Raw genomic sequence first — 25,635 nt, forward strand, 5'->3', positions numbered from 1 at the left:
CTCCTTCTCCTTCTCCTTCTCCTTCTCCTTCTCCTTCTCCTTCTCCTCCTCCTCCTCCTCCTCCTCCTCCTCCTCCTCCTCCTCCTCCTCCTCCTCCCCCTCTTCCTCCTCCTCCTCCTTCTCCTTCTCCTCCTCCTCCTTCTTCTTGCTTTTAGGTATACCCTTAAGTTGCTTGTATGAGATGTCTCAAACTTCTTTCTGGAGGGACTTAGTGCTTTGAACTTTCCACTTAGCACTGCTTTCATTGTGTGTCATAATCTTGGGTAAGTTGTACCTTCATTTTCATTGAACTTTAGGAAGTCTCTATTTTTTTTTTCATTTCTTCCCTGACCAAGCTGTCATTGAGTAGAGAGATGTTTAGTTTTTTGTTATTTCTGTTGTTGTTGAGGTCTCGTTTTAGGCCGTGTTGGTTTGATAGGATACAAGGAATTATTTTAAACGTCTTATATCTGTTGAGACTTGCTTTGTTCCCGAATATATGGTCAATTTTTGAGAAGGTTCCATGAGATGATAAAAAGAAGGAATAGTCTTTTAAGTTAGCATGAGAAGTTCTGTAGACATCTATTAGGTCCATTTCATTTAGGACCTCTGAAAGTGCCATTATTCCCCTTTTTAGCTTCTGTCTAGATGATCTGTCCCTTGGTGAGAGTGGAGTGTTGAAGTCTCTCACTATTAAGGTGTTGGGATCGATGTGTGATTGAAGCTTTAATAATATTTTATTTACAAATGCAGATGCTCTATCCAGTATATATAAAGAACTAAAGAAGCTGAAAAGCAACAAACCAAGTAATCCCATTAAAAAATGGGGAACAGAGCTAAACAGAGAATTCTCAAAAGAGGAACATCGAATGGCAGAGAAACACTTAAAGAAATGCTCAACCTCATTAGCCATTATGGAAATGCAAATCAAAACGACCCTGAGATTTCACCTTACACCCATCAGAATGGCCAAGATGAAAAACTCAAGTGATAACACATGAGAGGTTGTGGAGAAAGGGGAACCCTCCTCCATTGCTGGTGGGAATGTAAACTGCTACAACCACTTTGGAAGTCAATCTGGCGCATTCTCAGACAATTAGAAGTAGTGCTACCTCAAGACCCAGCTATACCAATCCTAGGTATATACCCAAAATTTGCTCAAGTACACAACAAGGACATTTGTTCAACCATGTTTGTAGCAGCTTTATTTGTAATAGCCAGAACTTGGAAACAACCCAGATGTCCATCATCGGAGGAATGGATACAGAAATTGTGGTATTTTTACACAATGGAATACTACTCAGCAATCAAAAAGGAGGAAATCATGAAATTTGCAGGCAAGTAGTGGGATCTAGAAAAGATCATTCTGAGTGAAGTATCCCAGAAGGAGAAAGACAAACATGGTATATACTCGCTTATATAGACCTACAAGATATGATAAACATAATGAAATCTACACACCTAAAGAAGATAATCAAGAAAGTGGACATGGGTGAAGATGATCAATCCTCATTTAGAAAGACAAATGGGATGTGCATTGAAGGTATGACAGGAATCTACCGCAAAAGGCATCTGAAAGACTCTACCTCACAGTGTTTCAAAGCAGATACTAAGACTCATAACCAAACCCTCATCAGAGTGCAGGGAATCATATGAAAAAAGGGGAGTTAGTATGATATGGAAAGGATAGGAGCTCTACAAGGAACAAATATATCCGGGCACAGGGTCTTTTCTGAGACTGACACTCAACCAAGGACCATCTATGGATATATCCTAGAACTTCTGCTCGGATGTGGTCCGTGGTAGCTCAGTAACCAAGTAGTTTTCCAAAGTAAGGGGAACAAGGACTATTTCTAACAGGATCTGAAGGTCAGGCTCCTTGACTCCCCCCCCCCCCCAGGGGAGGAGCAGTCCTGTTAGGTCACAGAGGAGGACTCTACAGCCAGCCCTGAAGATACCTGATAAAACAAGGTCAAATGAAAGGGGAGGAGGTCCTTCCCTATCAGTGGACTTGGAAAGGGGCAGGGAGGAGACCAGGGAGGGAGTGTGGGGTTGGGGAGGGAATGAGGGAGAGGGATACAGCGGGGACACAGAGTTAACAAAATGTAACTAAAAAGAAAAATAAAATTAAACAAACAAACAACAACAACAACAAAAAACAAATGCAGATGCTCTTGTATTTGTGGCATAGATGTTCCGGATTGTGATACCCTCCTGGGGGATTTTTCCTCTGATGAGAATGAAATCTCTCTCCTTATCTTTTTGATTAGTTTCAGTTGAAAACCTATTTTATTAGATATTAGGATAGCTGCCCCAGCTTGTTTTCTGTGTCTGTTTGCTTGAAAAATATTTTTCCAGCTCTTTGTTCTGAGGTAGTGTTTATCTTTATTGCAGAGGTGTGTTTCTTGGATGAAGCAGAATGTTGGATCCTGTTTCTGCAACCATTCTGTTAGTCTGTGTCTTTTTATTGGAGAATTGAGTCCATTGATTTTGATAGGTCATAGCAACCAATGAATGTTAGTTCCTTTTATTGTTGATTTGGCGGTGTGACTGTGTTTCTATGCTTGTTTTCTTTTAATTTTTTGTTGTGAAGTTATCTACACTTTGTTTTTTCTTGAGTGTAGTTGATTTCATTGGATTGGAATTTCCTTCTAATATATTCTCTAGGGCTAAGTTTTTGTGTACATATTGTTTAAGTTTAGTTTTTTCATGGATTTTTTTTTCTCCATCTATGTTGATTGAAATCTTTGCTAGGTATAGTAGTCTGTGTTGGCATCTGCAGTCTCTTAGAGTCTCCAAGAGTCTCCAAAATGCATGATATTGGCCCAGGCCCTTCAGGGTTTCATAGTTTCTGTTGAGAAGTCTGGTGTGATTCTGATAGGTATGCATTTATATTTTACTTGGCCTTTTTCTCTTGTTTCTTTTAGTATTTTTCTGAATTAGTGTTTTGATTATTTTGTGATGGGAAGATTTTTTTTCTGGTCTACTCTATTTGTTGTTCTGTATGCTTCTTGTATGTTTATTGACATCTACTTCTTTAAGTTGAGAAAATTTTCTTCTATCATTTTCTTGAAATTATTTTCTGGGCCTTGGAGCCTGGAAACTTCTTTTTCGTCTATTCCTATTATTCTTAAATTTTGTCTTTTCCTGGATTCCTTGAGTTGTTGGATGTTTTGTGTTTGGAACTTTTACCATTTTGCTTTATCTCTGAGAGATGTATCAATTTCTGCTATTGTATCTTCAACACATGAGATTCTTTCTTCCATCTCTAGTATTCTGTTGGTGATGCTTACCTTTGTGGTTCCTGAGCTTTTCTCTAAGTTCTCCAGCTCCATGGTTTTCTCTGTGTCTTCTTTATTGATTCTAATTCCGTTTTCATTACTTGCAACATTTCCTTCATCTGTTTGACTGTAGATTCCTGTTTTTCCATGTTGGCCAGTATTTTTTGTTCATTTCTTCTCTATATGCCTCTGCTTGTGCCTGTACATGTGCCTCTAATTTTTTTTATCTGTATTTGCCTCTTTTTTTTGTATTTCTTTGAGAGCTTTTTCATTTCCTCTTTATGTGCCTCTAATAACTGGATCAACATAGATTTGAGATCATTTTTCTGTGTTTTCAATGAATTAGGATATCCATTGATTTTTGGTGCTGCTGTTGAAGCCATGATGTCCCGGTTTTTATTGGATGTGTTTGCATTCCAACCTCTAGCTATTTATTTATCCATAACCTTTGCTGTTTGTTCCTGGAGTCTCTTCTATACTCTGGAACCGTCTGTCTCTCCTGTATGGAGTATTCTTCAGGAAGATGAGAGTGGTCCACCATTTTGATAGTAGATGTTGGTATAGCTAATGGAGGAAGGTTGCAGGCCCATGTGTGCAAATGTGGGAGTGTGCATGGAAGTTTATCTTGAAGGACAGGGTGCTACCAGCATGTAGATGCCTGGAAGCGTGAAGCTTAAGTGCAGGAGGGGGTGTTGGCTCTTTTTGTGTGTGCAATGCTCATCCTCATGTGCCCTGAATACTTCAGTTGCCTACAGGCCAGTTGTACAGTCCTCCTGGTATTCAGATCTGTCTGGGCTCCAGGAATTGTTTCCCTGGACTCCACTGGTAGACCCACAGAAGAGGGGCTCCAATGTGGAGAATGCTGTCCCAAGGATCCGTATGTTGTCTACAGTGAGGGTTTGAGTGTGAGAGATCAGATATCTGGTTGCTAGCCTAGAGAGACCTTCGATCTGGGGCTCTGCATGTACTCACTTAAGGACACATTCACTATCTTCCAGGCCTAATTCAAAAGCACAGGGTTTCCCCCCTGTTCTCTACTCTCAGATTTGGGTATGAAAGGGCAAATGAGAGTGTAGGAGATCTGTGACCCCAGTGATGTCCACTGTTTGTCCACAGGGCAGGGAGACCCATACTTGAAGTTTTTGTTTTTGTTGTCTCAGATGTGCAGCACAGAGGTTTCTGCTTTGGACAACCACCTCTACCATCTTAGTCACCAAGCATAGAGGCTCCTGCTTGGGTTAGTTGCAACCTCACAGCAGCCGCAGACCTGGGAGGCCTGTACTGCTGCAGCCTCTGCCTTCTCAGACACCCAGAAGGGAGGTCCATGCTTGGGCAAGGGGAAGTGCAGGGGCATTGAATATTCGTCACTCTCAGTCCCTAGAGATGTCCACAGGTAACCTGGATCCAAACTGTTCCAGCTCATGGGTTGTCCCCTCTCTCCCAGGAATCCTCAATGTCGATGCTCTGGCTTCAGCTGTCCTTTCAGTCAAAACTTTTGAAGTTTTGAACCCTGTTCCCTTCAGATACAGTGCACACTGGTTGCCACCATCTTGGGCTCCTCTTTGCATGGGCTACATTTCTAGTCATTTATATTAGTAAAAAGTGCTAATCTTATTTTTGCATTTTATTTTTGTTTTAAGTTAAACTAATACAAGAAATAACCAATTTACTTCCCAGATGATCAAAGCCTTTGAATTACTCTACCTCAAGAAGTCTAGAACTATCTCTTGCTTTCTCTTGAGTCTTTGCTATGCTTTTGTTCAAGATTTTCTCTTCATCAGAAGAACTTTCTCTCTTTAACTATACATATGCCAATGGATATTAATGCCCAGTGTTGGTGACATAGTATTGGAGCATCTGATAATGTGTCTCCTTTCCTTAATCCTACTACTCTTCCATTCAATATTTTATCCGGATCAGCCTGCTTCTTGTTATGTGAACAAGACTTGGAAACATAATTTTAACTGGGAAAGAAGTGCTTTATCAGAGCTTCCTACCCTGACTCCCAAGACCAAAAACTTGACTGTGAATCATTTCTACTGCACGGTGGGTACTCTATTACTATTTGCCAGTTGAAAAATTTTAAAAACTCTGAGTCTCTTTGTACACAGAGTTGAGCTTAATATAAATACAAAATGCCTGGAACCAATAAGTAACGAAAGTACATCAGAACTTATCCACTGAGTTAGAGTCAACACCATGCCACAACAGGTCATGTTGTCTTATTTCCACATCCTTTCAATACACATACTCTGAATTGCCTCAGGCACTACCTCCACAGTATGCTCATAGCTTGTGTAATGGGTTTGTTTTGTGAGGCTCTCCTTTACGTGTAACCATGGCAATGTTGTCTACTTATGAAATCTTTGGAGGACTACTGTTGTGAAGACTAAGTCACTGAAAATGCCTTGCTTTAAATGCAGGCAATCTTGTTTATTTGCAGAAAGTTATTTTTTGTTGATTTTTGGTTTTGTCGTTATCATTATTTTGACAGGGTCTCATTATGCAACCAAGACTAGCCTACAATTTTTAATTTCCCTGCCTTAACTTCCTGAGTGTCAGCATTACGGGCATATGCCACCTTAGTTGACAAGATGGAATTTTGCTTTTGTTTTGCTTATTTGATTGTTTGTTTGTTTTATTTTCCAGACAGGGTTTTTCTGAAAAACAGCCCTGGCAATGTCCTAACTTGCTTTGTAGACCAGGTTGGTCTTGAGCTCATAGAGAATTGTTTTCCTCTGCTTCTCAAGTGCTAGAATTAAGAGTGTTCATCAAAGCAGATGCTGAGGCTTATGGCCAACTGTTGGGCAGAATGCATAGAATCTTATGTAAGAAGTGGGAAATGGTAAGATCTGGAGAGGACAGGAACCCCACAAGGAGAGCAACAGAACCAGAAAATTTGAACACAGGAGTCTTCCCTGAGACTCATACTCCAAACAAGTACCAGGCATGGAGATAACTTAGAACCCCTGCACAGATGTAGCCCATGGCAGTTTAGTGTCCAAGTGGGTTACATAGTAATGGGAAGAGGGGCTGCCTCTGACATAATCTGATTGGCCTGTTCTTTCATCACCTCCCCCTGAAGGGGGAGCAGCCTTACCAGGCCACAGAAGATGACAATGCAGCCACTCCTGATGAGATCTGATAGACTAAGATCAGAAGGAAGGAGAAGAGGACCTCCCTTATCAATGAACTTGGGGAAGGGCATGCATGAAGAAAGGGGAGGGAGGGTGGGACTGGGAGGGGAGGAGGGAGGGGCTTTTGGGGGGATGCAAAGTGAATAAAGTATAATTAATAAGATAAAATTTCAAAACAAAACAAAACAAAAAAAATGTTCATCGCTATGCCTAGTTATTTAGAGCTTTTCATCACCATAATCAGAAAACTTTCTTTGTTTCTTCTAGGAAGCAAAACATCTTGCAAAATAAGCGAGAGTAAAATTATAGACTCCCAAACTAACATGTGAGTGTAACTTTGCCCCTGAAATCTGAAAATAAAGGAGCCAAATTGTCTGCAAATCTATTTCAACTGAAGTCTAGACACCAATGATAGAATTCCTGTCACCATTTTACACAGAGAGAATCATGGTTTGGAGGTGCTGAAAATATAGAGGGTACAAATGTGGAGCATCCTTCATATTTTGTCTCACAATTTCCAGCTATGATGTGATACGTGTCCAAGTTTATCATGTAGGAGGCCATGTTTCTCTCTAGGTTTGTTGAATGCTGATAGAATCCTATCCACCTGCATTAATCTGATCAATTTTAGGCCAAAATTTTCTTCATTGGCCAAAATATACTTCATTGGAAGTATAAAACATTCTTTAATATCAACCATAGTAACACAGGCATACATACACATACACATGTACTCATGCACATACACACACAAACATAGCCTGACAAAATATCACAAAAGAATTGAAATCAAGTCCATATCCCACATCAGGTCTAGACATGATTATTTATTATGTAAAAAGTCTGAGAAATTAGTACACTTTTCAAAAATGGCTCAAATGTCATCTGGTATCAGTTTCTTTTCTGACACAAGCCTAGCTTGATCTAGAACTCATGATTTTCCTGCTTCAGCTTCTGAATAGCTGGGATTATAGGATCTCAATTTGTTTTTGTTTTCAGACATCTATTTCAGGAAAGTTTTTAATAAAAGTTTTCATTGTTTCTTTTAGGAAGAACATAGAGGATTTAAAAGTAAGCCTCAAACCCAGATCAAGACTAAAACCATCATATTAACTTTATAAACTATTTATTTCAAAGTTATTTTAATATGCATGCAATGGGAGGAGTATGTGCACATGGATGCAGCCTCCCATGGAGGCTAAGGGCATGGGACTCCAGAGCTAGAATTAAAAAGAGTTGTAACCTGCTATAGGTAGGTGCTAAGAAATGAAGTTGAGTTCTCTGCAAGAGCAGTACTCACTCTTAATTGGGGAACCTTTTAACTGCTGCTCTCAAAAGGTCTGAAACAGAGCTCAGCTATCTGTTTTTAACATACACCTCACACAAGACTTTTTAATATATTTTATTTTTATTAATTACAGTTTATTCCCTTGGTATCCCACCTATAGCTCCCTCCTTTCTCCCCTCCCAATTTCACTCTCCCCCACTCTTCTCCAACCATGCCCCTCCCCCAGTCCACTGATAGGGGAGGTCCCCCTCCCCTTTCATCTGACCCTAGTCTATCAGGTCTCATCAGGTGTGGCTGCATTGTCCTCCTCTGTGGTCTGGCAAGGCTGCTTTCCCCTCAGGGGGTGGGGGTCAAGGAGCCCTCCACTGAGTTCATGTCAGGGATAGTCCTGTTTCCCTTACTAGGAACCCACTTGGACACTGAGCTGCCATGGGCTACATCTAGGCAGGAGTTCTAGGTTATCTTCATGAATGGTCCATGGTTGGAATATCAGTCTCAAGAAAGATCTCTGAGCCCAGATTTTCTGGTTCTGTTGCTCTCCTTATGGAGCTTCAGAACCCTCCAGGTGTTTCTATCTCTCCTTTTTTCATAAAATTCCCTGAACTCTCCTCAAAGTTTGGCTATGAATCTCAGCCTCTGTTTTGATACTCTGCAGCGTAGAATCTTTCAGAGGCCTTCTCTGGTAGGCTCCTGTTTTGTTCCCTGTTTTTCCCCTCTTCTGATGTCCATAATCTTTGCCCTTCTGAATGAGGACTGAGCATCTTACCCAGAGTCCTCCTTCTTGATTAGCTTCTTTATGTGCATAGATTTAAGTATGTTTATAATATATTATATGTCTAATATCCACTTATGAGTGAGTGTATACCCTGTGTTTCTTTCTGCTTCTGGGATACCTCACTCATGATAATCTTTTTTAGGCCCCACCACTTGCCTGCAAATTTCATGATTTCCTTGTTTTTAATTGCTGAGTAGTATTCCGCTGTATAAATGTACCACGATTTCTGTATCCATTCCTCAGTTGAGGCACATAGGGATTGTTTCCAGCTTCTGACTCTTACAAATAAAGCTGCTATGAACATGGTTGAGCAAACGTCCTTGTTGTATACTTGAGCATCTTTTGGATATATGCCTAGGAGTGGTTCAGCTGGGTCTTGAGGTAGCACTATTTCTAGTTGTCTGAGAAAGCACTGGATTGATTTCCAAAGTGGCTGTACAAATTTACACTCCCAACAGCAGTGGAGGCGGGTTCCCCTTTCTCCACATCCTCTCCAGCATGTGTCAGACAACACTCTTAAGGAAACTACTGCAGATTCATGTTTTAAACTCTGACTCACAAGAAAAATTCATTGTATGCATATATGCATATGCATGCATGTGTTTAAGCATAAGCACATATAAAGGTGTATAGACACAGAAATTCTTCTTAAAATACTACCACTCTTTCATTTAACTCTATACTATGTATTACAGTATTTTCCATTCTATTTCTCTTTTTAAAAATCCACATTTTACTAGAGAGTTGAGTCCATTGATGTTGAGAGAGATTAATGACCAGTGGCTGTTAGATCCTTTGATTTTGATGTTGGCTGTGTTCATAAGGTTGTGTGCTTGGTTGCTTTTTGTTTTGCTGTAGTAAGGTTAATTATTTCCTGTGTTTTCTTGACAGAAGCTAATTTTCTTGGGTTGTATTTTCCCTTCCAGTGTCTTCTGTAATGCTGGATTTGTGTGTAGGTATTGTTGAAATTTGTTTTTGTCATTGAATATCTTGTTTTCTCCGTCTATGAGGACTGAGAGTTTTGCAGGGTATAGTAGCCTGGGTTGACATCTGTGTTCTCTTAGGGTCTGCATGATATCTGTCCAGGCCCTTCTGGCTTTCATAGTTTCTGTTGAAAAGTCAGGTGTGATTCTAATGGGTTTGCCGTTATATGTTACTTGGCCTTTTTCCCTTGCAGCTTTTAGTATTTTTTCTTTGTTCTGTATACTCAGGCCACAGTAGAGGACAATGCAGCCACTTTTGATGAGAACTGATAGACTAAGATCAGAAAGAAGAGGAGAACCTCCCCTATCAGTGGACTTGGGGAGTGGCATGCATGCAGAAAGGGGAGGGAGGGTGGGATCGGGAGGGGAGGAGGGAGGGGCTTATGGGGGGATACAAAATGAATAAAGTGTAATTAATAAAAAAATTAAAAAATAAATAAATAAAAAATCCACATTTTACCTTTTAATGGTGGTTTTTTTGATTAAATAATCTGTAACCCAATAAAAAGAACTGTACAAGATATACCCAAACTACACAAGTCCATCTCTGTGATGTCAAGTAACTTCATCCTATTTGGATTGAGGACCACAGAATGCAGCAGGTTAGAGAAGCAAAGATGGAGATGATCTTTTTTAAAATTTTTAAAATTTAATTAATTTATTACAATTTATTCACTTTATATCCCATCTGCAGCCTCCTCCCTCATCTTCTCCTAGTCCCACCCACCCTCTCTCTTCTCTTCTTATGTTCTTTCCCTAGTTCCCTGATAGGGGAGGACCTCCTCCCCTTCTATCTGATCCTAGCTTATCAGGAAGTAATCAAAGTGCCGGCCACTGAGTTCATGTCAGAGACAGCCCTTGTACTCCGTACTAGGGAACCCACTTGGAAACTGAGCAGCCATTGAACAGGGGCTTAATCCTCATTCAGAATGGCAAACAGGATAGACATTGAAAGTCGGAGAAGACAAGGAACATGACAGGAGACTTCCACAGAGGACCTCTGAAAGGTTCTGTCTACCAGGGCATCGAAAGAGATACTGAGACTCATAGCCACACTTTGGGCAGAGTGCTGGAATTCTTATGAAAAAAGAGGGGGATAGAAAGACCTGTAGGGGACAGGAACTCCACAAGGATAAAAATAGAGCCAAAATACCTAGGACCAGCGATCCTATAGAGACTAATACTCCAACCAAGGACCATGCATGGAGAAGATGTAGAGATGGTCATTCTTATATCCCTAAAGGCTAAGAAAATACTTATTGCAAGAAGGATCACACTTAAGATATAGTTCTCCAACACAAAAGATAAATTAATGTGTAAAAGTACCATCACAAGGTAATTCTTTTTCTGTTTTGTAGTTTTCCAAGGGAAAACACTGTATTTGATTCCTAATTTAGCATTTCAATAGTATGTTTCAGGTAATTCAGTGTAATATAGAAATTATAAATCAGGGAGGATAGTAGCAATTTTTTTATGATGACCATGTAATAACTTAAAATGTAAAATGCATGAGGCTCTCTGTTATTGATAGGAATTTATTGCCACTTAAGCCAATAAATCAATCAATATGTATTTCGGGGGGGAGGTGATGGCAAGAAAGTGAGAAAATTTATTTCAAACCTTGCACACCTGGTAGTAAGCTGAAAGATTTGAAATATTACTAGGCTTCACTGGTGATTTGGCATCATAATTACTGATGAGAAAGTATAATATGTTTTATTGTGTGATTTCAACCCCATGAGACAGTACCTGCAAATCCTTATTTAATGCTTCTCTATTCCCAATGTGAACATGAGTATAACATGCAGGGGAATTCAGAAAGTAACCATACTTAATTATTTTGTTTTATCAATTCTTTATTGTTATTAGATTACAAACCAGTGGTTTTTGTTTATTTAAACCAAAATCAGAACAAATTTATTTTTTGCATTCCATATTCTTTTATCTTTTTAATTTTTCTTTTTATTGGAAGTAAATTCTTTTCTCATACAATATATCCTGATTACAGTTCCCCTCTCTCTATTCCTTCCAGTTTCCTACACTTCCTTACACATTTGGATTCCCTCCTTTTCTGTCTCTCATTTAAAAAGAACAGTAATATTACTCTATTGTTTGAATGTACATTTTCTTTAAGAATTCTTCTGTTGAGGGACATGAGGTTGTTTCCAAATGGTGGCTATTATGACTGAAACAGCAGTGAATATGGTTGAGCAAGTAGCCTTGTTGTAGGATGAAGTGTCCTTTGGCTATATGCCAGAAATTATGTAGCTGGATCTTGAAGTAGATCGATTCCCATCTTTCTGAAGAAACACCATACTGATTTCCACTGTAGCTGTACAAATTTTTACTGCCACCAGAAATGGAGGTGTGTTTCCCTTTCTCCATATCCTAGCCAGCATGAGCTGTCACTTGGGTTGTTAATCTTAGCCATTCTGACAGTTCTGATAGAATCTAAAAGTAGTTTGATTTGTATTTCCATGATAGCTAAGAATATTGAACATTTTCAAGTGTTTTTAGCCATTTGAGATTCTTCTCTTAAGAATTCTCTGTTAGCCAAAAACCCTGGGCCCAAGGGGGCCTGCAGAGACTGATAAACCAACCAAGGACTACACATGGAGAGGATCTAGACCTCCTGTTCAGCAAAAGTCCATAGGTTTCTCAGTCTCCAAATGGGTTTCCTCCTAAAGGGAACAGGTGCTGTCTCTGACATGAACTCAGTGGCTGGCTCTTTGATCACCTCCCCCTGTGTGTGTGTGGGTGCAACCTTGCCAGGCCACAGAGGAAGATGATGCAGCCAGCTCTGATGAGACCTGATAGGCTACGGTCAGATAGAAGGGGAGGAGGGCCTCCCATACCAGTGGACTAGGGAAGGGACATGGGAGAAGATGAGGGAGGGTGGGTCTGACTGGAAGGAGATGAGGGAGGAGGCTACAAGGCAGGTTGCAAAGTGAATAAATTTTAATAAATAAATAATTCTCTGTTTAGATTTTTTATTTATTTTTAATTATTATTGTTATCATCTTTACTTATAATTTATTCAGTTTGTATCTCAGTTGTAGCCCCCTCCCTCATCTCTTCCTGGTCTCACCCTTCCTCTCTGTTCCTTCCCTATCCCTCCTCTCTGGTCCTCTGGTAGGGGTAGTACTGTCTGACCTTAGCCTATCAGGTTAAATCAGGAGTGCATGGATCCTCTTCCTCTGTGGGCTGGCTACATTGTGCACCAGGGAGAAGTAATAAAGAAACAGGTACCTTAATTCATGTCATCTCTTCTCCTATTACAAGGGAACCCACATGGAGACAGAGCAGTCTATGGGCTACGTCTGAACAGGGGATCTAGGTCCTCTCTATGAATGATCTTTGATGCATCTATCTCTGCAGTCACTCTTAGATCCTGGTTTTTTATTTGTTTGTTTGTTTGGCTTTGTTGGTCTCCTCCTGTGGTTCTAGTCTCCTCTGGTTCCTTTAATATCACACTTCTTCCATAAGACTCCCTGTGCTCTGTTCAAAGTTTGGCTGTGAGTCTCTGCATCTGCTTTGATCCCCTGAGGGGTGAAGTCTTTTAGAAGCCCTCAGTGGTAGCCTTCAGTCTCCTGTTCCCTCTCTTCTACAGCTTCTGGCCTACATTTATCCTGTTTTCCATTCTAAATGAGAGTTAAGCATCTTCCTTAGGGTCCTCCTTGATGTTTAGCTTCTCTAGTGCTGTAGAGTTTAGTATGCTTATCCTAATGTAATATGGATAATATGTACTTATAAGTGAGTATACACCATGCATGTCTCTTTGCTTCTAAGTTACCTCACTCAGGAATATCTTTCCTACTTCCATTCACTTGGCTTTAAATTTCATGATTTCCTTGTTTTTAATTGTGAGGTAGTATTCCATTGTGTAAATGTACCACAATTTCTATATCCATTCTTCAGTTGAGGGACATCTGGGTTTGCTGATTCTGGCTAATACAAATAAAGCTGCTATGAGCACAGTTGAGCAAATGTCCTTTTTTTATGGTTGAGCATCTTTGCGATATATGCCCAAGAGCAGTATAGCTGGGTCTTGAGGTGATACTATTTCCAGTTTTCTGAGAAACCACCAGATTGATTTCCAAAGTGGTTGTGCAAGTTTACATTCTCACAAGCAATGGAGGAGGGTTCTGCTTTCACCTTATCCCGTCGAGTAAGCATCATCCCTTGAGTTTTTGATCTTAGCCATTCTGATGGTTTTGATTTGGAACCTCAGAGCCATTCTGATTTCCATTTCACTGATGACTAAGGGTGTTGAGAATTTCTTTAAGCATTTATCTGCCATTTGATATTCGTCTGTTGAGTGTACACCATTTTATTTATTTATTTCAATTTATTCACTTTGCATCCCAGCTGTAGCTCCCTTTCTTACCATCACCCCCAATCCTGCCATCCCTCCTTCTTTTTCTCCCATGCTCCTCCCCCAGGCCGTTGATAGGGGAGGTCATCCTCCCCTTTCTTCTGACCCTACCTATCAGGTCTCATCAGGACTCTGTATTGTCTTCCTTTGTGGCCTGTTAAGGCTGCCCCCCGATCAGGGGGAGGTGATCAAATAATTAGCCACTCAGTTCATGTCAGAAACCCACTTGGGAGACTGAGCTGCCATGGCCTACATCTGTGTAGGGGTTCTAGGTTATCTCCATGCATTGTCCTTGGGTGGAATATCAGTCTCAGAAAAGTCCCCTGAGCCCAGATTTTCTGGTTCTGTTGCTCTCATTGTGGAGCTCCTGTCCCCTCCAGGTCTTTCTATCTCCTCCTTCTTTCATAAGATTCCCTGCACTCTCCCCAAAGTTTGGCTATGGGTCTCAGCATCTGCTTCAATATCCTGCTGGGTAGAGTATTTTAGAGACACTTTCTGGTAGGCTTCTGTCCTTTTTCCTGTTTTTCCCTCTTCCTATGTCTATCCTGTTTGCCTTTCTGAATGAGGATTGATCGTCTTACCCATGGTCCTCCTTCTTGCTTAGTTTCTTTAGATGTATAGATTCTAGTATGTTTATCCTATATTATAGGTCTAATATCCACTTTTAAGTGAGTATATGCCATGTGTTTCTTTCTGATTCTGGGTTAACTCACTCAGGTTGATTTTTTCTAGTTCCATCCATTTTCCTGCAAATTTCAAGATTTCCTTGTTTTTATTTGCTAAGTAGTGTTCCATTGTGTAAATGCACCACAATTTCTATATTCATTACTCAGTTGAGGGACATCTGTGTTGTTTCCAGATTCTGGTTATTACAAATAAATTTGCTATGGACATGGTTGAGCAAATGTCCTTGTAGTATACCTGAGCATATTTTAGATATATGCCGAAGGGTGATATAGCTAGATCTTCAGGTAACACTATTCCCAGTTTTCTGAGAAAGTGACAGATTGATTTCCAAAGTGGTTGTGCAAGTTGACATTCCTACCAGCAATGGAGAAGGATTCCCCTTTCTCCATCACCTCTCCAGCATGTATTGTCACTTCAGTTTTTGATCTTAGCCATTCTTGATGGGTGTGAGGTGAAATCTCAATGTCATTTTGATTTGCTTTTTCCTGATGACTAAGGATGTTGAGAATTTCTTCAAGTGTTTCTCTGCCACTCGGCATTCCTCTATTGAGAATTCTCTGTTTAGTGCTGTACCCCATTTTAAAATTGGATTATTTGATTTGTTGATGTTCATTTCTTGAGTTCTTTATATATTCTGTATATTAGCCCTGTCTCAGATATAGGGTTGGTAAAGATCCTTTACTAGTTGTAGGCTGTAGCTTTTTATATTGATGGTGTCCTTTGCTTTCCATTTATTGATTGTTGTTCTTAGAGCCTGAGTTCTTGGTATTCTGTCCAGGAAGTTGTCTCCTGTGCCAATATGAGGTCAAGGCTCTTACCCACTTTATTATCTAACAGATTTAGTGTGTTTTGTTTTATGTTGAGGTCTTTGATACACTTGGGCTTCACTTTTCTGCAGGGTGATAAGTATGGATCTATTTGCATTTTTCTACATGTAGACATCCAGTTAGTCCAACACAATTCTTTACAGACCTTGAAAGAACAATTCTCAACTTCATACGGAAAAACAAAACAAAAAAATAAAATTGCTAAAACAATCTTGTATAGTAAAATAATTTCTGGCGGTATCTCCATCCCTGATCTTAATTAATAATATAAAGCAACAATAATATAAACAACATGGTACTGGCAGGGAAACAAATTGAAGGACCAATGGAATCGAACTGAGACCCATAAATAAACCATACACCTAAAGACACCTGATTTTTGACAAAGAATCCAAGACCATACAATGAAAAAAAGACAGCATCATCAACAAATGGTGCTCATCTGACTGGATATCTGTTTAGATTTCTGTATCAATTTTAATTGTTTTTATGTAGCTAATTTTTTTAGTTATTTATATATTTTGGATATTAGAATTTTGTTGGACGTATAATTGGGATAAGTCTTTTTCACTTTTGTAGGTTCCCATGTTATCTGATTTATGGTGTCCTTTGATTTAGTTCTTATTTTCATGAGGCCCCATTTAATAATTGTTTATCTTAATGTCTATGCTATTAGTATTCTTTTCAGAATGTCTTCTGTGTTCAAAGATATTCCCCATTTCCTTTTCTATCAGGTTCAGTGTATCTGGTTTTATAGTGAAGTCTTTGACCTATTTGGAGTTAAGTTTTGTGCAGGGTGATGAGTATGGATTTATTTACATTCTTCTACCAGCAAACATCCAGTTTCACCAACACCATTTTTCTCCACTCTGTCTTTCTGGTTTCTTTCTTTTTTTTTTTAATTTTTTATTTAACTTTTATTAATTACACTTTATTCATTTTGTATCCCCCCATAAGCCCCTCCCTCCTCCCCTCCCCATCCTACCCACCCTCCCCTTTCTGCATGCATGCCCCTCCCCAAGTCCACTGATAGGGGAGGTCCTCCTCTCCTTCTTTCTTTTTTTTTATTATTTTTTTCTTTTTAGTTACATTTTGTTAACTCTGTGTCCCAGCTGTATCCCGATCCCTCATTCCCTCCCCAACCCCACACTCCCTCCCTGGTCTCCTCCCTGCCCCTTTCCAAGTCCACTGATAGGGGAGGACCTCCTCCCCTTTCATCTGACCCTGTTTTATCAGGTATGTTCAGGGCTGGCTGCAAAGTCCTCCTCTGTGGCCTAACAGACTGCTCCTCCCCGGGGGTGGGTCAAACAGCCTGCCCTTGAAATCCTGTTAGAAATAGTCCGTGTTCCCCTTACTTTGGAAAACTACTTGGTTACTGAGCTACCATGGGCCACATCTGAGCAGAAGTTCTAGGTTATATCCATAGATGGTCCTTGGTTGAGTGTCAGTCTCAGAAAAGACCCTGTGCCCAGATATGTTTGGTCCTTGTTGAGCTCCTATCCTTTCCACATCATACTAACTTCCCTTCTTTCATATGATTCCCTGCACTCTGCCAAGGGTTTGGTTATGAGTCTTAGTGTCTGCTTTGAAACACTGCTAGGTAGAGTCTTTCAGATGCCTTTTGTGGTAGACTCCTGTCATAAGTTCAATGCACATCCCATTTGTCTTTCTAAATGAGGATTAATCACCTTCACCTGTGTCCACTTTCTTGATTATCTTCTTTAGGTGTGTAGATTTCATTATGTTTATCATATCTTGTAGGTCTATATAAGCGAGTATATACCATGTTTGTCTTTCTCCTTCTGGGATACTTCACTCAGAATGATCTTTTCTAGATCCCACCACTTGCCTGCAAATTTCATGATTTCCTCCTTTTTGATTGCTGAGTAGTATTCCATTGTGTAAAAATACCACAATTTCTGTATCCATTCCTCCGTTGATGGACATCTGGGTTGTTTCCAAGTTCTGGCTATTACAAATAAAGCTGCTACAAACATGGTTGAACAAATGTCCTTGTTGTGTACTTGAGCAAATTTTGGGTATATACCTAGGAGTGGTATAGCTGGGTCTTGAGGTAGCACTACTCCTAGTTGTCTGAGAAAGCGCCAGATTGACTTCCAAAGTGGTTGAACCAGTTTACATTCCCACCAGCAATGGAGGAGGGTTCCCTTTTCTCCACAACCTCTCCAGCATGTGCTATCACTTGAGTTTTTCATCTTGGCCATTATGATGGGTGTAAGGTGAAATCTCAGGGTCGTTTTGATTTGCATTTCCCTAATGGCTAATGAGGTTGAGCATTTCTTTAAGTGTTTCTCTGCCATTCGATGTTTCTTTATCAAAAAACCCGGTGTTCATAACTTTTTTGCTTTATGTCTGGATCATTGATTCCATTGATCAATGATCTGTTTTTATGCCAATACCATGTTTTTTTTTCTTACTATAACTTACTATAGTTCAACTTTAAATAGGGAATGGTGAGACTTCCAGCAGTTCTTATATCATTCAGAATTGTTTTCTTTGTCATGGTTATGTGTGTGTTTGTTTCAGTATGAACCTGAGAACTGTCCTTTCAGGATTTGCAAAGAACTGTGATAGAATTTTGATTGGGATTGCATTGAATTGGAGATGGCTTTTAGTAAGGTGACCACATTTACTATGTTAATCCCACTGATCAATGAGCATGGGATATCTTTTTATCTTCTGATACAGTCTTCAAATTTTTTCTTCAAATCCTTAAAGTTTTTTTTTAATCATACAAGTCTTTCATTTCTTTGATTAGAGTCACTCCAAAATGCTTTATTTTATTTGAGATTATTGTGAAAGGTATTTTTTCCTTGATTTCTTTCCCAGTCCATTTGTCATTTGGATATAGGATAGCTGCTTGGTTTTGTGGAGTTATTCTTGCATCCAGGTACTTTGCTGAAAGTGTTTATCACCTGTAGGATTTCCCAGGCAGAATTTTTGTGTCATTTTTGTATAATATCAAATCATCTGCAAAGAAAGATAGTTTGAATTCATCCACTCTAATTTGTATTCCCTTGATCTCTCTCAGTGGTCTTACTGCTCTAGCTAGAATTTAAGTACTATATTAAATAGGAATGGAGAGACTGAACAACTTTGTCTTTTTCTTTATTTTAGTGGAATTGATTTGAGTTTCTCTCCATTTAAATTGAAGCTGGCCATTGGCTTGCTCTATTTTCCCTTTATTAGTTTAGGTATGGAACTTTGTATCCCAGATTTCTCCAAGACTTTTAACATGAAGGGATGTTGGATATTGTCAAAAGCCTTTTCAGTATCATGTTTTATTTTCTTTTAGTTTATTTATATGATGTGTTATGTTTATTGATTTAGCTATATTGAGCCATCCCTGCATCTCTGGGATGAAGCCTATTACATCATAGTGAATGATCTTTTTGGATGTGTGTTTTGATTTGGCTTGAAAGTATTTTATTGAGTATTTCTACACCTACATTCATAGGAGAAATTGGTCTTTATGTGGTTTTGATATGAGGCTAATTGTGTCTCATAATGCAAATTGGGCAATATTCCTCTGGTTCTGTTTTGTGGAAAAAATTCAAGACTATTAGCATTAACTCTTCTTTGAAAGTCTGGTAGAATTCTGTGCTAACACTATCTTGTTGTCTTTTTTGGTTGGGAGACTTTGAATGATGGCTTTAATTAGGGATTATAGGGCTGTTTAAATTGCTTCTGATTCAACTGGAAAGTGGTATGCATCAACATATCCATTTCTTCTAGATTTTCCAATTTGTTTGAATGCAGGTTTTTAAAAGTACGTCCTTGTGATTTCCTGAATTTTCTCAGTGTCTGTTTTAAGTCCCCCTTTCCATTTTAGATTTTGTTAATCTAGGTATTCTTTCTCTGCTTTTTAGTTATTTGGACAATAGTTTTTCCATCACGTTGATTTTCCTAAAGGATCAACTTTTTGTTTCATTGATTCTTTGAATGGTTCTCTTTGTATTTTATTGATTTCAGCCCTCAGTTTTATTATTTCTTGTCATCTACTCCTTTACTATGTGATTTCTTCTTTTTGCTATGTGATTTTTTTCTTTTCTTCTTTTTGCTCTATAGCTTTCAGTTGTCCTGTTAATTTTCTAGTATGAGATTCCTCCAGTTTTTTGTTGTTGTTTTGTTGTTTTTTGTTTGTTTGTTTTGAAGAAGAAATCTCTTGTGTATTCAATGCATGCAGCTGCTGCCATTAACAAACAAACAAACAAACAAACAAACAAAAAACTATGGCCAATGGTTGAGGCAGGAAATAGATGGGGTATCCTGAAGGCAGAAAAGATATTCTGGGAATGAAGCAAGCACCCAAGATTCAGCCATCAAGATGTGAAGAGAATGGATTTATGGTACCTGAGTTCAGGTAGCCAGCCACACAGCAGAATATAAATTAGTATAAATGGATTATTTTAAGTTATGAGATAGTTAGAAAAGAGCCTAGCTACATAGACTAGGTATTAGTTAAATAATGCAAGTGTTTTTTTTTTTTTCCTTTTATAGGCAGTTAGTGCTGTGAACCTGCCTCTTATTATATATTTTATTGTGTCTTTTACTGTGCTTTTATTGTGTCTCATAAGTTTGGATATGTTGTGTAATCATTTTCATTCAATTCTAGAAAGTCTTTGATTTTGTTCTTCATTTCTGTTTTGACCCATTTTTTTTTTAATTTAGTAGAGTTGTTCAGTTTCCAGAAGTCTGTAAGTTTTCTGTTGTTTCTATTGTTGTTGCTATCCATCTTAATTTGTGGTGGTATGATAAGATGTAGGAAGTTATTTCAATTTTCTTGTATCTGTTGAGACTTGCTTTTGTATGTGATCATTTTTGGAGAAAATTCCATGAGGTTCAGAGAAGGTATATTATTTTGTGTCTGAGTAAAATGTTCTGTAAATATTTATTAGGTACATTTAGGTTATAGCTTCAGTGAACTACCATATTTCTCTATTTGGTTGATGCATAAAAGACTTGGCTTCCAAAGTAAAATTGCCAACTCTCTCTTATCAAGTCTTTTTTTTTTTTGTGAAGAAATAGCTGTCAAAATGGACTTGCTAGCAAATCAAAAATAAGAACAGTAGTGCTTGACCACAAATTTCCTAATGAAAATTTATTGCACGCCCTAAAATCTGCAGTGCTGTTTTGTTTCATTTATAACAACAACAACAACAACAACAAAAAAAAAACATGACCAACATTCTTCCTAAGTTTCCATTATACTGAGAAAAAAAAAATGCTTGGTGAGAGATGGAAAAGAACTTCAGAGCACTTCTTTTTTTCTTCATACACTTTGGACAGACCTAAAGGCAGATGGATTATGAGGAAATTCAGTGATTTTTTGAGACTATATTGTTTAGCAGAAAGCAAATCAGACATGTTCCCTACCGTAATAGATGTTATTAAAAAAAGATGACAAGAAAGGAGACCATATCTAAGTGTGTATAAGCAGGTGGCAGTAGTACTGATAGAAACTGAAACATGGTAAGAAGACTGGCAGTGATTAGAGGTATACAATTGGAGTTTTGGTCTAATACTCTTTTGTTACCAGGAAGAGGTGTCCCCTTTAATAAAGCAGCCCTTAAAAGCTATGTAAAGAAAAGTAAAATGAGGTAATTGAATAGCTGAAAGAATAAATTTGCTGAAAAAAGAGAAATTTAAGTGCAAGAATGTCGAGGTAGGAGCATGTTCAGTAAGTTCAAGAATTACAAAACCACTAAGTTCACGGAGTGAAGAATTTGAGAAAGACAGTAGTAGGACATCATATTGGAGCTGCTTGGGGATTCTGCTACACAAGGCTTTGAGACCACATTGGAAACTTGGAGTGACATAGGAAAACCCTAGAGGATTTTGAGAAAAAGAAAGACATAAAATCATCTGGCTTCAGTGTGGAGAAAAGCTGTGGTGGAGGGGAAATAGAATGGATCGAGGAGACAGGCTAGGTGTGTGCAAGAACTTAATTAAGAGATTATGCTAACTTGGATCTGGGTAATAATGATGAAGATGATAAGAAGTTTCTAGATCATGAACTGAATAAAAGTAAAAGCCGTATGTTGTGCTGTATACTTGTAATTCCAGTGTTCAGCAGGCTGAGGCTGGAAAACCATGAGCTTAAATTGAGCCAGGAAAGATCCTGTCTCAATTTCTACATCCCCAATAAAATATACGTACAAATACATCAAAAATAAACTTGAGAGCCAGAGTAGTAGAACATGCTTATAGACCTAATACTTGGAACACAAAGGCAGGAAACTAATAAATTCAGGATGGACTTGGGTCATATAGGAGTTCCAGGCCAAGCTGAGATACGTAGAAAGATCCTTTCTCAAAAATAAATAAACAAATAAATATCGAGACCTCCTAGTTACTGTTGCTGTGCAACCTTCCAAGGCAAACAGATAGTAGTATCTAGATTCAGCAGAAAAGAATTATATCCTGTAACAAGATTATAAAGTCAAAGTCAGGGTTGGAGCCAATCTCATTAGCAGAGAGCATTGTCTAGCATTCATGAAGCACTGTGTCCAATCCATTTTCCTACCAGAAAGAGGGGAGAGAAGAACTATTGTTGACCTGTTATAGAAAGAAAGTGATGGTTAATAGGAATGCCCTTATAGATAGACGGCTTTGCTATTTTTACTTTTTACAATTTTTATTTTTGCATATTTATTTTATTTCTTTTCTTTTTCTTCCTTCTTCCTTGTAAACAGAGAAGAAAAGGCTAGGCATGGTGGCACACTCCCTTTATCTCAGTACTTGGAAGGCAGAGACAGGCAGAACTCTGTGAATGTGAGGCCAGTCTGGTCTATATAGCAAGTTCCAGGAAAGACAGAGCTACACAATGAGCCTTGTCTCAAAAACAAACAGATGACTAGATTTAAAAAAAAAAAAAACAAAAAACATTATCTTGATATGTACCCCAAACTGACTTTGAACTCACAGTCCTCTCTCATCAACTTCCCCATATACTTTTTGCTGATTATAGTAAAAGGTCCCTCCTAAAGTTGGTATTTTAATCTAGTAAGAAGTGTATTTGTCATTCTGTTATAACTGTTACATTATGTTTAACTTAATCCAAAGAAATTGAGTGTGTTTTGCACCTGTTGAGTGATGACATTAATATTATTTGGAAACACCAACATAATCCCAAGATCACAGAAGGACAAACTGTGAAGGAGAGAACAACGAAGCTAAAAGCCAATCAGAAGACACTAGAAATGAGTCTCAAGAATATCTTCTAGCCCATAGAGAAGTACAACGGCAAGACAGCTAATAAAATCAGCCAACATAACAGAAATTCACTCTGATTAATTTAACCTGCACAATAATATTAAAAAATCAGAAAAATAAATAGATTTTTAATGCTCAAAGAACCTAAAATAAGGATAATTCCCTTTAATGTTAGTAATTAAGTCAGAAAGTAATCTAACAAATGAAACAACAGGCAAGCCTTTTATTTATTTTTAATTAATTTTTCATTTTTTTATTATTAGTTACAGTTTATTCACTTTGTATCCCAGCTGTAGCCCGCTCCCTCATTCCCTCTCAATCCCAACCTCCCTCCCTCATCTCCTCCTTGCCCCTTTCAAAGTCCACTGATAGGGGAGATCCTCCTCCCTTTCCATATGACCCTAGCTTATCAGGTTATTTCAAGACTGGCTGCAATGTCCTCCTCTGTGGCCTAGAAAGGCTGCTCCTCCCTCCGGCTGGGGGGAATGTCAGAGAGCCAGCCTTTGAGTTCATGTCAGAAATAGTCCCAGAACACTATTCAGCAATTAAAAACATGGAGATCATGAAATTTGCAGGCAAATGGTGGGATATAGAAAAGATCATCCTGAGTGAGGTATCCCAGAAGCAGAAAGACACACATAGTATATACTAGCTTATAAGTGGGTACTAGACCTATAAGATAGGATAAACATACTAAAATCTGTACACCTAAAGAAGATAAACAAGAAAGCAGACCCGGGGTAAGATGATCAATCCTCACTTAGAAAGACAAATGGGATGGACATTGGAAGTAAGAGAAAACAGGGAACAGGACAGGAGCCTACCACAGAAGGCACCTGAAAGACTCTACCTAGCAGTGTATCAATGCAGATGCTGAGACTCATAACCAAACCTTTGGCAGAGTGTTGAGAATCATATGAAAGAAAAGAGAGTTAGTATGACCTGGAGAGGACAGGAGCTCCACAAGGTCCAAATATATCTGGACACAGGGCTCTATTCTGAGACTGTTTCTCCAACCAAGGACCATGTATGGGTATAACCTAGAACCCTTGCTTGGATGTAGCCCATGGTAGCTCAGTATCCAAGACTTTTTAAAAAGTAATTCTATTTTGATACACTGCTAGGTAGAGTCTTTCAGAGGCCCTCTGCAGTAACCTCCTGTCCTGTTAACTTATAGGTCTAGTACCACCATTTGTCGGCAATTTTCATGATTTCCTTGTTTTTAACTACTGAGTAGTATTCCATTGTGTAAAATACTACAATTTCTGTATCCATTCCTCCATTGATAGACATCTGAGTTGTTTCCAGGTTCTGTCTATTACGAATAAGCTGCTACAAACTTGGTTGACAAAATGTCCTTGTTGTGTGCTTGAGCATCTTTTGGATATATGCCTAGGAAGGGTATAGCTGGATTTTGAGGAAGCACTATTCCTAATTGTCTGAGAAAGCTCCAGATTGATTTCCAAAGTGGTTGTGGAAGTTTACATTCCCACCAGCAATGGAGGAGGGTTCCCTTTCTCCACAACCTTTCCAGCATGTGTTGTCACTCAAGTTTTTGATCTTAGCCATTCTGAAGGGTGTAAGGTGTAATCTCAGGGTCGTTTTGATTTGCATCTCTCTGATGGTTAAGGACACTGAGCATCTCTTTAATGTTTCTATACTGAGACTCATAACCAAACCTTCAGCAGAGTACAGGGAATCATATGAAAGAAGGGGGAGTTAGTATGACCTGGAGAGGACAAGTGCTCCACAAGGACCTAATATATTTAGGCACAGGGGTCTTTTATGAGATTGCATCTCTAATCAAGGACCATGTATGGATATAACCTAGAACCACTGCTCGGATGTAGCCCATGGCAGCTCAGTATCCAAGTGAGTAAGGGGAACAGGGACTGTCTCTGACATGAACTCAGTGGCTAGCTCTTTGACCTCCCCACCCCCTGTGGGAGTAGCAGCCTAGCTAGGCCATAGAGGAGGACATTGTAGCCAATCCTGATGAGACCTGATAAGCTAGGTTCACATGGAAGAGGAGGAGGACCTCCTCTATCTGTGGACTTAGAGAGGGGCAAGGAAAAGATGAGGGAGGAAGGGTAGGATTGTGAGGGAGAGAGGGAGGGGGCTTCAGCTGGGATACAAAGTAAATAAACTGTAACTAATATAAAAAATTAAAATTTAATAAAGAATTAAAATAAAATAAAGTAATTCTATTAAAAATATCATTAAGGCATTAAGGAAATAGGTCAGTAGGTAGTTGCACTTGCTCTTGCAGTCACGAGGATCTCCAGCCCTCAAGTCAAAATTGGGTGCAAAGTTGCAGGTCTGTAAAGCCAGTGCTTGGATGGGCAGAGGCAGAGGGCAGAGATAGGATGATAACAAGGATTCACTTGATATCCCAGCCCAACAGAAAATCAGGTAAGTCAGTGAGAGACCCTATCTTGAAGGAATAAGGCAGAAACTCATAAAACACAGCACTTGATATTTTCATTTAACATCTGCACATGCTCACACAGCCATGTACACCTAAATACAGTTTTATATATATATATACATACAAATAAAAATTAATTAACTTAAAATATCATTAAAGTTAAAAATGTATACACAAAATAAATTAAAAGTCTGAATATACTGAAAGTCCACAAAATAGGGTAGTCTATCAACATATAAGCAGTTACGAGTATTACACATAGACTTAAAAAAAATCCAACGCAAGACCAAAACATATCCTTAAGAAGAAAATGGATAGAACTACACAAGAAGCCGTATTTTGATCACTTGAGAAGCAAGAGCATGGGCTGTATATGTAGCTATGTTGGTGGAATGATTGTCTAGGTTTCAGAGAGATGACTCTGTAGAGAAAGTGCTTGCTTCATAGCCTGAGGACTTGAGTTCAAGTACCAGAATCCACATAAAAGCCACATATGATGGTTAGTGCTTGTAATCCCAGGCAGGTGAGATAGAGCCATGAGGATCCTAGGGCCTCTGTAGTCACCCAGTCTAGGTGAAATGATGAACTCTGGGTTTAATGAGAGATACTGCTTTAAAAACTAATTTGGAAAATAATTAA

This window comes from Psammomys obesus, unplaced genomic scaffold (genome assembly GCF_907164565.1).
Source record: "Psammomys obesus unplaced genomic scaffold, mPsaObe1.curated_primary_1811, whole genome shotgun sequence".
In the NCBI taxonomy this organism is placed as follows: domain Eukaryota; kingdom Metazoa; phylum Chordata; class Mammalia; order Rodentia; family Muridae; genus Psammomys; species Psammomys obesus.